This window comes from Rana temporaria, chromosome 8 (assembly GCF_905171775.1).
Source record: "Rana temporaria chromosome 8, aRanTem1.1, whole genome shotgun sequence".
In the NCBI taxonomy this organism is placed as follows: Eukaryota; Metazoa; Chordata; class Amphibia; order Anura; family Ranidae; genus Rana; species Rana temporaria.
The window spans coordinates 176,861,984-176,879,032 of NC_053496.1; the positions used below are offsets into that span (position 1 = coordinate 176,861,984).

A 17,049-nucleotide genomic window follows, 5' to 3' on the forward strand; every position below is an offset into this window, starting at 1 on the left:
CATACATCGCCTCACGAGTAGCCGAAAGAAGCCGAACGTCGGGGCGGCTCTATACGGCGCCTGCGCACCGACATTCGGCTACTTTCGGAAAATCGTGACGCGATAAATGCGACCGTCGGAAGCCTGTCAATCAAATAGGAACGCCCAGTCCTGAAGACCATACCCGGAAGCGGCGGAGAAGATCGCTCTCTAAAACGGTAAGTACAGCTTCGATTTTAAAAAAACTACCCGATTCCCCTTCACAAAATGAGCCTCAATCTAATGTTAAAAATTAACTTTTCGGGTGAACCTCCACTTTAAAGAGAAGGTCCGGGAAAAAAAATTAAAAGCCAGCAGCTACACATACTGCAGCTGCTTGCTTTTAATAAATGGACACTTACCTGTCCTGGAGTCCAGCGTTGTTGGCAGTAGGGTTCCCGGCGTGAAGCCGAAAGGCTACACTACCGCCGCCATTGCAGGTAAGGGAACCCGGCAGTGTAGCCTTTCGGCTTCACGCTGGGAACCCTACTGCGCATGCGTGAGGCCCCGCTCCTCTCTCCTATTAGCCCGGCGGCCAGGGGAGGAGGAGGAGGGAGCCCCGTGGTGACGTCACGGCCGGACTCCTGGAAATGGGAAAGGATACCTGTCTAAGACAGGTATCCTGTCCCCCCTCCCCCCCCGAAAGGTGCCAATTGTGGCCTTGAAGGGGGGGAGGAATCCGATGAGCGGAAGTTCCACTTTAGGGTGGAGCTCCGCTTTAATAATCCCCACAGCACTCGCACAGGTGAGCGTTCTTATTATTGTTCACAGTGTGGGAAACCCTGCGGTCTGAAAGGACACCTTGTTAAAAGACAAAATAATTCACGTGAGCGGGCGTCCATATTAATGTACAAAGTGCGGGAAAGGTTTCATTGATCAAAGAAAACCTTCATCATCGCCAGAGAATTCACACAGGGGAGCGTTCCCTATTCATCTTTGAGTGCGGGAAAGCTTTCAGTCGGAAAAGGAGGCGTTGTTACACACTAGAGCCGCATGATTAATCGTTAAAAGTTTGTGATCCCCCCCACGCGATCTTAATCCAGCGTTTCCACGATTCATGTAACAAATGCAGAGTAGTTCCCGGCTCACAGCTGTCCAAAAAAAACAAACAAACAGCCGGCAATGTTTGAGAGAGAGAGAGAGAGAGAGAGAGAGAGAGATGAAAAGAAACATTGGGCCAGATCCACAAAAAACTTACGGCGGCGTATCCGCGTAAGTTCTACGATGCGCCGTCGTATCTTTGTTTTGTATCCACAAAACAAGATACGACTGAATGTGGGCTAGATCCGACTGACGTATGTCTTAGTACGCCGTCGGATCTCAGGTGCATATTTATGCTGGCCGCTAGGTGGCGCTTCCGCTGATTTCCGCGTAGAGTATGCAAATTTGCTAGATACGCCGATTCTCAAACGTACGTCCGCCCGGAGCATTTTTTTACGTCGTTAACGTAAGGCTTTTTTCGGCGTAACGTTACCCCTGCCTCTATGAGGTGTACGCAATGTTAGGTATGGACGTCGGGACAGCGTCAAATTTTCCGTCGTTTGCGTAAAACATTTGCGAATAGGGCTTTGCGTAAATTAAGTTCACGTCAAAAGCATTGACTATTTGCGACGTGATTTCGAGCATGCGCACTGGGATACCCCCACGGACGGCGCATGCGCCATTAAAAAAAAACGTCATTTAAGTGGGGTCATACCAGATTACCATACAACACGCTCACTCCAAGACTGCTTTGAATTACGCTGGCTTACCCCTGGAGATTTACGTTACGCCGGCCCGCATATGGGAGCAAGTTCTTTGTGGATACCCTAGGAGCCACTCTTATTTACGGCGGCGTAGCGCATATGAGATGCGCTACGCCCGCCTAAATATACGCCCGTTTTTGTGGATCTGGCCCATTGTATCTTCTTATCTCTCCTTCTGTTTATTCATTTACAGATCAAAGGGATGAACTTCGGTCTGCAGATGAGGGCAGTTTAAGGCAACCCTGCTGTAAATAAAGATACCAGCTAGCATAGCAGAGAGGCGCATAAAGGCACATCAAACTAATGACGTGAAAGTGGTTTAAAGCGGGGTTCCGGGCATAATTATTATTTTTTGCAAGCTAAAATGAATCACATTAAATAGTCCGTAAAACATATTAATAGCTCCCTAATCGTTCCAGAAATCATTGCATACACTTGCCTTATATCCTCCGGCTCATGTTGTGGGCGTATCCATTATATGTGTGGGCGTATCCATCATATGTGTGGGCGTATCCATCATATGTGTGGGCATGTGAAGCCCAGTTCCTTTTTCTTCCTGGTTTTCAGGGAGAGGTGCATGCTCAGTAATGCCCAGAGACTCCTGGGAAATGAGTGTCATCATTTCCCAGGAGGCAATGGAGTCTTAGGACAGGAAGTTGAACCACCTGGGATCAGGAACTAGGCAGATTACGAAATCTGCCTAGTAACAGCCAGATAGAAGTAAGTAAAAATAATTATTTTTTTTCATTTTTTTTTTTACATTAAAGGCAAGCTGTTAATAGATCATTTTTAGTGTGGAACTCCGCTTTAAGCAACCTTATCAAGTAAAAATATATATATATATATATATTAGGGTTGTCTCGATACTAGAATCGGGACCGATACTGAGCATTTGGAGTATAGGGTATGGAGGAGAGGAGACCTGCTGCCACCTAGTCCCCAAAGTGAAAGCCAAGCCCCCCCGCCGCTGCCGACATCTAGTTGATTTTGAATAGCTGTGTGTTCCCCGCCGCGTCTCGTCATGTATAGCCCCTCCCCCTTGTCCGGGCACTTTGATAGACATATCACCTTTCCCAGGATTGGACGGTGATCTGTCTATCAAAGTGCCCGAGCAAGGGGAAGTGTCTACATACATGCATACATACATGACGAGGCGCGGCGGGGAACACACAGCTATTCAAATGAAAGCTGTTATGTTCCCCAAGCGCTAATCAACTAGATGTCGGCAGCGGCGGGGGGGCTTGGCTTTCTCTTTGGGGACACAAGGCTGCATTTCGGGAGACACGGCTGCATTTGGGGACACAAGGGTGCATTTGGGGAGACACAGCTGCATTTGGGGACACAAAGCTGCATTTGGAGACACGGCTGCATTTGGGGAGACAAGGCTGCATTTGGGGAGACACGGCTGCATTTGGGGAGACAAGGCTGAATTTGGGGACACAAGGCTGCATTTGGGGAGACACGGCTGCATTTGGGGAGACATGGCTGCATTTGGGGACACACGGCTGCATTTAGGGACACAAGGCTGCATTTGGGGAGACACGGCTGCATTTGGGGACACGGCTGCATTTGGGGAGACATGGCTGCATTTGGGGACACACGGCTGCATTTGGGGACATGGCTGCATTTGGGGACACAAGGCTGCATTTAAAAGAAAAAGTATCGGTATTCGGTATCGGCGAGTACATGAAAACAAGTATCGGTACTTGTACTCGGTCCTAAAAAAGTGGTATCGGGACAACCCTAATGTATATATATATTATTAAAACATTTCTGGGGGTGGGGTTATGCAATTGTTCCTCTGTTTAACTCTTTTCTAACCCTTAATTTACTTGTATCAGCCTTATTAACTCCTTCTTCTCCTTCTCCATTTACAGTAATTAATATTTTCCTGCTGATGTTTTCTTTTTTATTTACTTCTATTTTGTAAACTATTAATACCTGTAATTTTCTCGTTAAAAACTATTAACACCTGTAATTAAAACTTTTTTTTTTTCTCGTTTTCTATGTTCGTTAATATTTTTTACACATTTAACACATATTTACAGAATTTCCATAAAAAAAAAAAATAGAAAATGCAAAAATGTAAAAAATTTCATTTGTAAAAAAACTTCTCAATGCTTTGTACCATTGCTGAAACGTAAACAAAAAAGTTGCGGTTGGTATCGGTAATTGGTATCGGCGAGTACTAAAAAAAAAATTACTTAATTACTTTACACATTACATTATTTTTCATGAAATTTCTTTCAGTTTGATTAAAGCAAAGAGTATTATGTCTTATTTTATTGCCATCTTGTTTGATAACCTAATGTTGTCGGGTTGTAAGTCTTTCAAATAAAAAGTTCTTCAGAATCGTGATCTTTATTCCCAATAAAAATAAATCGTGATCTCATTTTATCCAGAATCGTGTATCTCTATTCACACCGGGGAAGTCACACAGGTGAGCGTCCTTCTTAGAAATGCAGGAAATCTTTCACTGAAATAGGAAACCTTCTTCTTATACAGCGGTGAGCGTGTGTATCCACCTCAATACCGGCCACTTTCACCTTCTTTCTGCTTAGACTCCGCCCCTCGGTTAAGATGTGTCATCCAGTGGCGGTGCGTCCATAGTGGGCGCAGGAGCGCCGCCCCCTCTCTCCTGCACCCGTCACTCAACAATACGTAGATTCATGCATTGCATGAATATATCTATTGTCGCTGCCGCCGCCCCCATTTCAGGCGTCCGGCCCCCTGTTGAGCGCCGGCCACTTGAATAACAGCAGAGGCTCTAATCGGCTTCCAAATGGCTAACCAGAGGGCGCACAGGCTGTGCGTTCTCTGTTTACACAGTGCTGTGTTAGGGAATCGCTTCCCTAACACTGACCTGCCTCTCAGCCAATCAGGTGCACCGGGTCTGGTTACCGGTCACCTGATTGGCTGAAGCGACAGGCGAGCAGAGATGACATCAAGGGAGTGTAGAGGAGGACGGCTGACCCAAGAAAGGTAAGTGCCGGGTGGGGAAGGCAAACTGGCTGCATTTGATGGGGCAAACTGGCGGCATTTGATGGGGCAAACTGGCGGCATTTGAGGGGCAAACAAGCGGCATTTGATGGGAAAACTGGCATCATTTATGGGGGCAAAGTGGCTGTATTTGAGGGGGCAAACTGGTGGCATTTGATGGGGCAAACTGGTTGCATTTAATGGGGAATTGGCATCATTTATGGGGGCAAAGTGGCTATATTTGAGGGAGCAAAGTGGCTGCATTTGATGGGTAAACTGGCATCATTTATGGGGGCAAAGTGGCTGTATTTGAGGGGGCAAACTGGCGGCATTTGAGGGGGCAAACTGGCTACATTTGATGGTGAAACCGTCATCATTTATGGGGGAAAAGTGGCTGTATTTGAGGGGTCAAAGTGGCTACATTTGATGGGTAAACTGGCATCATTTATGGGGGAAAAGTGGCTGTATTTGAGGGGTCAAAGTGGCTACATTTGATGGGTAAACTGGCATCATTTATGGGGGAAAAGTGGCTGTATTTAAGGGGGCAAACTGGCGGCATTTGGGGGGGCAAACTGGCTACATTTGATGGGGAAACTGACATCATTTATGGGGGCAAAGTGGCTGCATTTGATGAGGAAACTGGCATAATTTGAGTGGGCAAACTGGCTGCATTTGATGGGCACAGTGGCGACAATTGATGGGCAGAGTAGCTGCTTTCAATGATGGGCACAGTGAGGCTGCAATTGATGATGTTTTTTGTTTTGTTTTTTCATTTTGTTTGCGCCCCCCCAAAAATTTTGACCACCAGCCGCCACTGGTGTCATCCACCAGGGTGACCTTCTGCTGCATGTATCCAGCTAATCAGTGGAAATCTCTGTACTGCTCTAGCTATTGGTCTCCAAACCTGACCACTGACAGTGACACGTCCATTAGTGTTTTATTAGTGAGACGGAGGGTACAGAAGGCCCAGTTCCACACATGTATATCAGCTGATATTCCAAAGCTACATGGAGCCACCACTAATTCCACACACAATATTCCCATTGCTGCCACCTTGGTTATCCTCCTCGGGGACTCGGTGATAGAGAGGTCTTAGGCTCAGTGGCTTACAGAGTACAGTGGAACCTCCGATTGTGAGTAACGCGGTTAACGAGCGTTTCGCAATACGAGCACTGTATTTTAAAAAATCGCGACTCGGTTTGCGAGTGTTGTCTTGCAAAACGAGCACGATTCAGGCCAAAGCGGTGTGCAGTACCGTGTTTGGCCTGAGGTGGGGGGGGGGGGGTGGATGCCAGAGCCAAAATGTACGGAAAGACCCGAGGACAGCCGGCTGACCTTGGCAAGTCTTTCTGAGGTTTGCCGAGGTCAGCCGAAGTATCCTCGGGCCTTTTGGCCCATTTCCAAGGCTCTCCGGCGCTCCCTGCCTCTGCCCGCATGCGATATTGCATCCCATTGAAGTCAATGCGAAACAAATTATTTTAGTTTTTATTGACTTCAATGGGGGAAACTTGCTTTGATATAAGAGCACTTTGGATTACAAGCATTTTTCTGGAATGGATTATGCTCATATTCCAAGGTTCCACTGTATGTCTATGTAATTGTATTCTTGTCAAGGACACACGACCACGACGAATCACAAGCCGGGACAAGGACCTTGTTGGGTGGAAGAGGAAAGAAGAGAGAGCCTCCTTTGAAAAAGTAAAGCCATGCTACGTCTAAGCACAAAACAGAATACACTACACGTGTAGTACCTTGATGTTTAGGCTGGGTTGCTACCAAATTTAGTCTGCCAGGTAGTAAATGTCCTGGCTAATTGCTAGAAGATCCACTAACTTCTCCCTAAATCTGGGTTTGCTGTGCTTCTCTCTTCTGTCACTGGGTGGCATTGTAGCCAGTGATATTGGATTGACAAGGGCATAGCGAAGTCAAACTATGAGTGGATGGGGTGTCTCAGCCAACTGGCAGGGGTCTCTTTAGCCCTTGGCCCGCTGGGAGAGCCAGGTGATCGGGGTTCTATTTCACCTGGGCGGCTGTCTGGGTGGACATGTGTTGAGATGTTCTGCGTTGTTAGGCCAAAAGCCTGAGGCCTATCCCAGGAGTACCTGGGTGCTAGGCTGCCTGAGGCCTATCCAGGAGTGGGAGGGTTGCGACTTCAGGCTTGGAGTCCAACTGAGTTGCAGAGGTTCAGCTGAACGGGGAACCAGTCGTTGTTATGGGTAAAAGGGAAGCAGTCACCACTAAGGGACCATCCCCCCTATTACCAAAGATTACATTGAGAAAGTTTGAAGTACCAGAGGAGTCTTCTCACCAGCCGTGGAAGTTGAAGAAGGGGGAAAGCTTCAGCAAGTGCCAAGCCTTTGACCCAGTGGGTTAGTGGCGATGACGCTTGAGGAGTTTACAGCAGGTTAGCTGTGGAAGAGCTCAGGGGATCCAGTGATGACTGGGATCTGGAAGTCTAGTGAGAGACTGGGAGCTTGGTGAGTGAAGATCTACCATGGCACACTGAGAAGTGAGAGAAGATCCGTTCTGTGTTGAGTTATGTGTGAAGAGCCCTATTGACTGTTACCATCTGAACCCTGTCCTGGCCCTGGCCCTAACCCTCTCTGAACATGGACAGAGAGGATAGAGGAGGTAGAATGGTGACTGAACAACGACAGGGAAGATATAGGAGTTTGAATGGTGACTGAACATGGACAAAGGGATATAGGAGGTAGAATGGTGACTGAACATGGACGAAGGGATATAGGAGGTAGAATGGTGACTGAACATGGACGAAGGGATATAGGAGGTAGAATAGTGGCTGAACATGGTTGGGGGGATAGAGCAGGTTGAATGGTAACTGAACATGGACGAAGGGATATAAGAGGTAGAATAGTGACTGAACATGGACGAATGGATATAGGAGGTAGAATAGTGACTGAACATGGACGAAGGGATATAGGAGGTAGAATAGTGACTGAACATGGACGAAGGGATATAGGAGGTAGAATAGTGACTGAACATGGTTGGGGGGATAGAGCAGGTTGAATGGTAACTGAACATGGACGAAGGGATATAGGAGGTAGAATGGTGACTGAACATGGACGAAGGGATATAGGAGGTAGAATAGTGACTGAACATGGTTGGGGGGATAGAGCAGGTTGAATGGTAACTGAACATGGATGAAGGGATATAAGAGGTAGAATAGTGACTGAACATGGACGAATGGATATAGGAGGTAGAATAGTGACTGAACATGGACGAAGGGATATAGGAGGTAGAATAGTGACTGAACATGGTTGGGGGGATAGAGCAGGTTGAATGGTAACTGAACATAGACGAAGGGGTATAGGAGGTAGAATGGTGACTGAACATGGACGAATGGATATAGGAGGTAGAATAGTGACTGAACATGGACGAATGGATATAGGAGGTAGAATGGTGACTGAACATGGACGAATGGATATAGGAGTTAGAATCGTGACTGAACATGGACGAATGGATATAGGAGGTAGAATAGTGACTGAACATGGACGAAGGGCTATAGGAGGTAGAATAGTGACTGAACATGGACGAAGGGCTATAGGAGGTAGAATCGTGACTGAACATGGACAAATAGATATAGGAGGTAGAATCGTGACTGAACATGGACGAATGGATATAGGAGGTAGAATAGTGACTGAACATGGACGAATGGATATAGGAGGTAGAATGGTGACTGAACATGGACGAATGGATATAGGAGTTAGAATCGTGACTGAACATGGACGAATGGATATAGGAGGTAGAATAGTGACTGAACATGGACGAAGGGCTATAGGAGGTAGAATCGTGACTGAACATGGACAAATAGATATAGGAGGTAGAATCGTGACTGAACATGGACGAATGGATATAGGAGGTAGAATAGTGACTGAACATGGACGAAGGGATATAGGAGGTAGAATAGTGACTGAACATGGACGAAGGGATATAGGAGGTAGAATAGTGACTGAACATGATTGGGGGGATAAAGGAGGTCGAATGGTGACCGAACATGGATGATGGGATATCATAGGTAGGATGGTGACTGAACATGGATGGGGGGATAGAGGGGGCAGAATGGTGACTGAACATGGATGGCAGAAAAAAGGTGAAGGAATGGTGACTCAACATGGACAGGGGGGGCTAGAGGAGGCAGAATGGTGACTGCATGGAGGAAAGAGGAGGTAGAATGGTGACTAAATATGGACAGCGGGATCAAGGAAGTAGAATAGTGAGTGAAACGTGGACAGGGGGGATAGAGGAGGTAGAATGGTGACTAAATATGGACAGCGGGATCAAGGAAGTAGAATAGTGAGTGAACATGGACAGGGGGATAGAATAGAGGAGGTAGAATGGTGAGTGAACGTGGACAGGGGGGATAGAGGAGGTAGAATGGTGAGTGAACGTGGACAGGGGGGATAGAGGAGGTAGAATGGTGAGTGAACGTGGACAGGGGGGATAGAGGAGGTAGAATGGTGAGTGAACATGGACAGGGGGATAGAATAGAGGAGGTAGAATGGTGAGGGAACATGGACAAAGGGGATAGAATAGAGGAGGTAGAATGGTGAGGGAACATGGACAAAGGGGATAGAGGAGGTTGAATTGTAACTGAACATGGACAGGGGGGATAGAAGACAGAGAATGGTGAGTAAACATGGAGAGGGGGATAGAGGAGGTAGAATGGTGAGTAAACATGGACAAAGGAGATAGAGGCGCTTGAATGGTGAGTGCACAACAAAAAAACAGAATTGCCCTTGGGACTTTTTAAAGAGTAACACCTCAAACAACTGTTGGTCCCCACACGTTTCGCGAGAAGGATCTTGCTTCTTCGGGAGAAACACAGAAACATGCGCTTGGTAAAAAATAGGGGTTCTAGCCTAGTGGCGCCCCATAAGCGAAACAGGAGGTAGATGTATTTGATGGGTGTAACCACGCAATATCAGAAAAGACTTTAAAAGAAAACAAGGATAAAAAATAATAATAAATAAATAAAATGTTTCCAGTTTCACCAGTCTTCCCCCAGGGGCTGTGAGGGGGCAGGGAGATGAGATCCAATGAGACGCACACAAAAGCCGGAGCCTAGGCAATGGATGTTGATCCCACAATATAGAGCCTCTGGTTTATAGACCAGATACATCCTAAATATAGAGCAATTTATCCAACTGTCCATCCAGAGCCTCTGGTTTATAGACCAGATTAGGGATGACCACTTAAGCCCCGGACCATTTCGCTGGTCAAAGACCAGAGCACTTTTGGCGATTCGGCACTGCGTCGCTTTAACTGACAATTGCGCGGTCGTGCGACGTGGCTCCCAAACAAAATTGGCGTCCTTTTTTCCCCACAAATAGAGATTTCTTTTGGTGGTATTTGATCACCTCTGCGGTCTTTATTTTGTTGCGCTATAAACAAAAATAGAGCGACAATTTTGAAAAAAAAATGCAATATTTTTTGCTATAATAAATATCCCCCAAAAATATATAAAAAAAACATATTTTTTCCTCAGTTTAGGCCGATACGTATTCTTCTACATATTTTTGGTAAAAAAAAAAAATCACAATAAGCGTATATTGATTGGTTTGCGCAAAAGTTATAGCGTCTACAAAATAGGGGATCGAATTATGGCATTTTTATTATTATTATTTGTTTTACTAGTAATGGCGGCGATCTGCAATTTTTATCGTGACTGTGACTTTATGGCGGACACATCGGACACTTATGATACGTTTTTGGGACCATTAACATTTTTACAGCAATCAGTGCTATAAAAATGCACTGATTACTGTGAAAATGAAACTGACCGTGAAGGGGTTAACCACTAGGTGGCGCTGAAGGGGTTAAGTGTGCCCTAGGGAGTGCTTCTAACTGTAGGGGGGATCGGCTGTGTGTGACGCGACATTGATCACCGCTTCCGATTATAGGAAGCTGTGATCAGTGTCCTGTCACTAGGAAGACTGAGGAAATGCTTGTTTACATCAGCATTTTCCCGTTATTCCTCAATGTGACACAATTGCGGGTATGCCTGTGGACATCGAGTCCGCGGGACCCGCGGTCGCAGTCACGGAGCTCGCAGCGGCACGTGCGTCCACAATGCCGCTTCTTAAAGGAGACGTATTTATACGTCCTTTTGCGCAGCCGTGCCATTCTGCCGACGTATTTAGTTGTGCGGCGGTCAGCAAGCAGTTAATATCCAAGGACTTTCACATATGACACACCATCACCACCAAGTCAAAAGAATCTTGGAACTGTCCTCAGTGCCTAATGCCGCGTACACACGACGGAAATTCCGACAAGAAAACCAGGGATTTTTTCCTGACGGAATGTTGGCTCAAACTTGTGTTGCATACACACAGTCACACCAAATTCTGACCGTCAAGAACGCGGCGAGAAAAATAAAGTTCAATGATTCCGAGCATGCGTCGAATTGATTCAGACGATCGGAATTTCCTCCAAGAACTTTTCTTGTCCGAAAATTTGAGAACCAGCTCTCAAATTTTTCTTGTCGGAAATTCAGACAGAAAAAGTCAGATGGAGCCTACACACGGTTGGAATTTCCAACCAAAAGCTCACATCGAACTTTTCTTGTCGGAATTTCCGATCGTGTGTACGCGCCATTAGACTATTTTTGCACATCGCTGTGTTTATCATAGATATTTTTTTTAACTGATGTACCGTATTTATCGCGGTATAACGCGCACCCGCGTATACCGCGCACCCCTAAAGTTGCCCGAATCCTGTGGAAAAAAGTTTTTTGTGTACTTACAGTTTTGGTGTCTTGCGCGGCGTCCATCGGCGGCCTCGTCGGGTCCGGTGTCCGTCTGCGGCTTCGGGTGTCCTCTTCGTCGGGTCCGGCGTCCTTATGCGGCTTCGGGTGTCCTCTTCGTCGGGTCCGGGGTCCGTCTGCGGGCTTCGGGTGTCCTCTTCGTCGGGTCCGGCGTTCGTCTGCGGCTTCGGGTGTCCTCTTCGTCGGGTCCGGCGTCCTTCTGCGGCTTCGGGTGTCCTCTTCGTCGGGTCCGGGGTCCGTCTGCGGGCTTCGGGTGTCCTCTTCGTCGGGTCCGGCGTCCGTCTGCGGCTTCGGGTGTCCTCTTCGTCGGGTCCGGCGTCCTTCTGCGGCTTCGGGTGTCCTCTTCGTCGGGTCCGGGGTCCGTCTGCGGGCTTCGGGTGTCCTCTTCGTCGGGTCCGGCGTCCGTCTGCGGCTTCGGGTGTCCTCTTCGTCGGGTCCGGCGTCCTTCTGCGGCTTCGGGTGTCCTCTTCGTCGGGTCCGGGGTCCGTCTGCGGGCTTCGGGTGTCCTCTTCGTCGGGTCCGGCGTCCTTCTGCGGCGCCCTCCCCGCTCGTTTCCCACGCCGAGTTTGAATACTGCGCCGACATATACAGAGCGCAGTACACTCGTGTATTGTCGGGCAGGCTCGGCAACACTCGCGCTCACGTCCTGTACGTCCAGGACGTGAGCGCAGAAGGAGCCGAGACTGGCCGACTATACCCGAGTGTACTGCACTCGGTATATGTCGGCGCAGTATTCAAAACTCGGCGCGGGAAAGCGGGTATCGGCGTATACCGCGCACCCACGATTTTGCCCTGATTTTCAGGGCAAAAAAGTGCGCGGTATACGCCGATAAATACGGTATGTATTATCCTTTCTCATATTACACTGCACTGTATAACGCACTTTATTTTGACATATTTCTGAATTTTCATAAGCAGGTTTTCATCGTTTGACCTATAACCTGCATAATCTGTGCATCAAAAATGAAGAATGCAATGATCAAAGTACAAAAAAACAAGGTAGGCTGCAGTTTTTATCTTCGCCACAAAGAGGTGATCTCACTTATTGTCAGTGGAACGCAAAAAAAAAAAAATGGAAATCATGTGAGATGCAGACAGGAAGTGATGCAGGGTTCCAAAGAGGAAGTGATGTCAGATATAAACAGGAAGTTCCAGGCTAGAGGTTCGTGAACAGGAATTAGACAGAAGACATTGCTGGCACTGGGAATGAAGAAGGTAAAGATGTATTATTTTAGATTTACATCCAGTAACCCCGTCATGTCTGTTCTCTTCCTCTATAGTCACTGTGATGTTTTTCAGTGTCTTCAAATGCTGTTATGCACTGAAAATCCAAATATAAGGATGAGCTCCGGCGTGTTCGCACACCCCACATGCAGAACCTGCCAGGAAGTCGGCACTGCGCTAATCACAGGCAGTGAGACATTTCCCGATCTCTGCAGCCGCACATCGGCACAATGATTCACTGAATGTGATTAGCGCAGCGCAGTGCCGACTTCCTGGCAGGTTCTGCACGTGGGCGGTGCGAACACGCCGGAGCTCATCCTGATCCAAATATAATGAGCTATATTGAAAAATGTACAAATTTTAGAGCAATTTATCCAACCATCCACAAAGAGCCTCTGGTTTATAGACCAGATACATCCTAAATATAGAGCCATTTATCCAACTGTCTATCCAGAGCCTCTGGTTTATAGACCAGATACATCCTAAATATAGAACCATTTATCCAACTGTCCACCCACAGCCTCTGGTTTATAGACCAGATACATCCTAAATTTAGAACCATTTATCCAACTGTCCATCCAGAGCCTCTGGTTTATAGACCAGATACATCCTAAATATAGAGCCATTTATCCAACTGTCTATCCAGAGCCTCTGGTTTATAGACCGGATACATCCTAAATATAGAACCATTTATCCAACTTTCTATCCAGAGCCTCTGCTTTATAGACCGGATACATCCTAAATCTAGAACCATTTATCCAACTGTCTATCCAGAGCCTCTGGTTTATAGACCGGATACATCCTAAATATAGAGCCATTTATCCAACTGTCTATCCAGAGCCTCTGGTTTATAGACCGGATACATCCTAAATATAGAACCATTTATCCAACTGTCCATCCAGAGCCTCTGGTTTATAGACCAGATACATCCTAAATATAGAGCCATTTATCCAACTGTCTATCCAGAGCCTCTGGTTTATAGACCAGATACATCCTAAATATAGAACCACTTATCCAACTGTCCATCCAGAGCCTTTGTTTTTATTTTTTTCTTGATTTTTGCATGGTTTTACCAAAGGGTCTGGTATAGAACTTGTAGGGGACCCCATGCCTTTTATTTCTTTTGTTTATTTTTTGGGGCGCTCCATAAAAATGATAGCAAGCCAGGAGGGCCTGTTATGAATTGGCAGGGACCTCATGACATTTGATTCTTGTGTGTAGGGGCCTCATTACTATCTATTCCACATCCTCATTTAGGATAAGGGTCTGGTATAGATAAGGGGAATCTCTTATGCCTCGTACACACGGACGGAATTTTTTTCTCGGAAAGTCCGGCCCGTGTGTAGCCGCCGTCTGACTTTTTTTTGTCGGAAGTCCAACGGACCTTAGATAGAGAACTTGTTCTCTTTCTTTCCATCGGACTTCCGACGGACTCACATCGGACTTTTGCATGGTCAAAAGTCAAACCGTGTGTACAAGGCATAACCTTGGTTTGTTTATGGGGAGCTGTCATTTTTCCGGCAATTTCAAAGCACTTTGGGGGGCCAGATTCACCAAAGAGTTACGCCGTCGTATCTCCTGATACTCCGTCGTATCTCTGTTTCTATCTATACGACTGATTCATAGAATCAGTTACGCATAGATATCCCTAAGATCCGACAGGTATAATTGTTTTACACTGTCGGATCTTAGGATGCAGTACCGCGGCCGCCGCTGGGGGGAGTTTGCGTCGTAAACCAGCGTCGGGTATGCAAATTAGGAGTTACGGCGGATCCACAACGGATTTTCGCGTTCGCTACGTCGCCACTAGTCTAGTTTCCCGTCGCAAAGTTAGTCGTCGTTTTTGGTGCCCTAACTTTAGTCAGCAAACGTATTGCTGTCTAAAGTATGGCCGTCGTTCCCGCTTCGAAATTTAAAAAATAACGTCGTTTGCGTAAGCCGTCCGGGAATACGGAATTACGCTATGCGCGTCGCCGTTTCGAAAAAATGACGTCACTGCGCGCAAAGCACGGCGGGAGTTAAGAAACGGAGCATGCGCAGTAGGTCCGGCGCGGGAGCGCGCCTAATTTAAATGGCACACGCCCATTTGAATTGGCCCGCCTTGCGCCGGCATAGTTTTCATCGCAAGTGCTTTGTGAATCAGGCACTTGCGATGAAAACTTGCGGCGGTGTAACGTATCTATGATACGCCGCCGCACTTCTACCAGAATCTGGCCCTTTTTTCTTTGTGCGCATGCAGGCATCTGACGTTTCTTTTTTTTCAGCCTGTAAAAACACCTCTGTGTTACCCTACGTGTCTATGCACACTTCGCCATTTCCAGACATATTAGAAGAGGCGTGTTTACAGGATGAAAAAAAAAAAATCCCCAGTGTGTTTAGGAAAGGAGCTTTGGGCAGAAAAAAATGCGTGTAAACGTATCTAAACGCAGACGTGTTTAGCACTGGAACGCTCATTCATTCCAATGACCAAAATAAATGAATATTCCGGCCAATAGACTCCATAAACGCTCAAAATGCTTGACACGCCTAAACATGTTTGCACTACATGGCTTTGGGTGCGTTTTCTAGGCTGCTTTTTCTTTGCCGGAGTAAAAGGCGTTCAGAGGAGAATTTCAAACGCTCAGTGTCCGAAATGTCAGTGTTGCTGTAGTAGGCCGTATACGTCATACCGATGCCCCACTTCACATGGAGGTTAGGGGAACCCCAGGAATGTTTTTTTTTAATGGAGTTTTGCATTTTTAATGTTTTACTTTAACTACCTCCCGCTCGCTGTATAGACAGGTGGCGGAGAATGGGATCCTCTCGCCCCAGTCTCGCTGTACCCGTGGGGGTGCTGTGTCCCGGCGCAACCCCAATATCGGTAAATCGCTGACGACATGGCTCTTTACTCATGTGATCAGCTGTGTCCAAGAGCTGATTGGTGGCATCTCCTCACAGGGAAGACTGTACAGATAATCGGGGCACTAATGCCAATCTGCGCCCAGAAGTGATGCCAATTTGTGCCAATTAGTACTGCAAGTCAGTGCCACCTATAAATGCCACCTATCATTGCTCATCAGTGCTGCCTATCAGTACCACCTATCGGTGCTCATCAGTGATGCCCATCGGTACTGCCTTTCAGTACCCATCAGTGCTGCTGCCTATCAGTACCGATCAGTGTCAAAAATCAGTGCTGCCTATCAGTACTCATCAGTGCCACAAATCGGTGCCATCTATTAGTGCTTATCAGTACCACCTATCAGTGCTACCTATCAGTACCCATTAGTGCCACAAATCAGTGCCCCCTATCAGTTCCCATTAGTGCCACAAATCAGTGCCGCCTATTAGTACCCATCAGTGCCGCATATCAGTTACCATCAGTGCCACAAATCAGTGCCGCCTATCAGTACCCATCAGTGCCACCTATTAGTGCTTATCAGTAGTGCCACCTATCAGTGATGCCTATCAGTGCCACAAATCAGTTCCACCTATCAGTGCCCATTAGTGCGGCATATTAGTGCCACCTCATCAGTGCACATCAGAGAAGGAGAAAAATTACGTATTTACAAAAATTTCTGACAGAAACCACGAAAAACTTTATTTTTTTAGAATTTTCGTTTTTTTATATATATTTTTTTAAAATAAATTAAAACCACAGTGGTGATTAAATACCACCATAAGAAAGCTCTATTTTTGTGAAAAAAAAAGGATAAAAATACCATATGTGTACAGTGTTACATGACCGCGCAATTGTCATTCAAAATGAGACGGCGATGAAAGCTGAAAACTGGTCTGGGCAGGAAAGGGGGTGAAAGTGCCCGGTATTGAAGCGGTTAATCATTACTAAAATCATCGATCCTAGTCAAACGGAGATTTTACAATGTTTATTTTTCTTTGGAATGTTCTACTTTCATTTAAATAATGGGGTTCAGATTTAGAACCCGAAATGTTGTCATATTCACCAAACCCGACAAGAACTTAAGCCAGGAATGTTCCGTTCATCAAAAGTCTGTAATGATAATTGTTACTTTGTCTTGTTGCACAGGAAGAAAATAGAGGAGCCATTATCACCCAGCAGCCGTCTTCAGAGACCCATCACAGTATCTCATTGTACGTCATGATGGAGAATCAGCCGCCCCTCACATCACCGGGTAAGAGGAGACTTTATTGTAAAGAAGAGAGCAGTACGGAGGGTCCACCTAGATCACCCATCATCTGATAAACACATAGAAACAATGTATTCAGTCAGTGTGTGTGTTTCCTACAGATGGATCCAGTAATGGGAACCCACCAGAGAGATGTCCCCGTCCTCTGTATTCC

At 46.6% G+C, this 17,049-nt stretch overlaps 1 long non-coding RNA gene across 1 annotated transcript; it reads left to right on the forward strand.

The window, feature by feature from the left end:
* The first annotated feature begins 12,652 nt into the window (after positions 1 to 12,652).
* Positions 12,653 to 17,035, forward strand: LOC120910269. Its single transcript, XR_005741475.1, has 3 exons — positions 12,653 to 12,741; positions 16,775 to 16,880; positions 16,997 to 17,035. It is a non-coding gene; the product is annotated as an uncharacterized LOC120910269 (long non-coding RNA).
* The last annotated feature ends 14 nt before the right edge of the window (positions 17,036 to 17,049 follow it).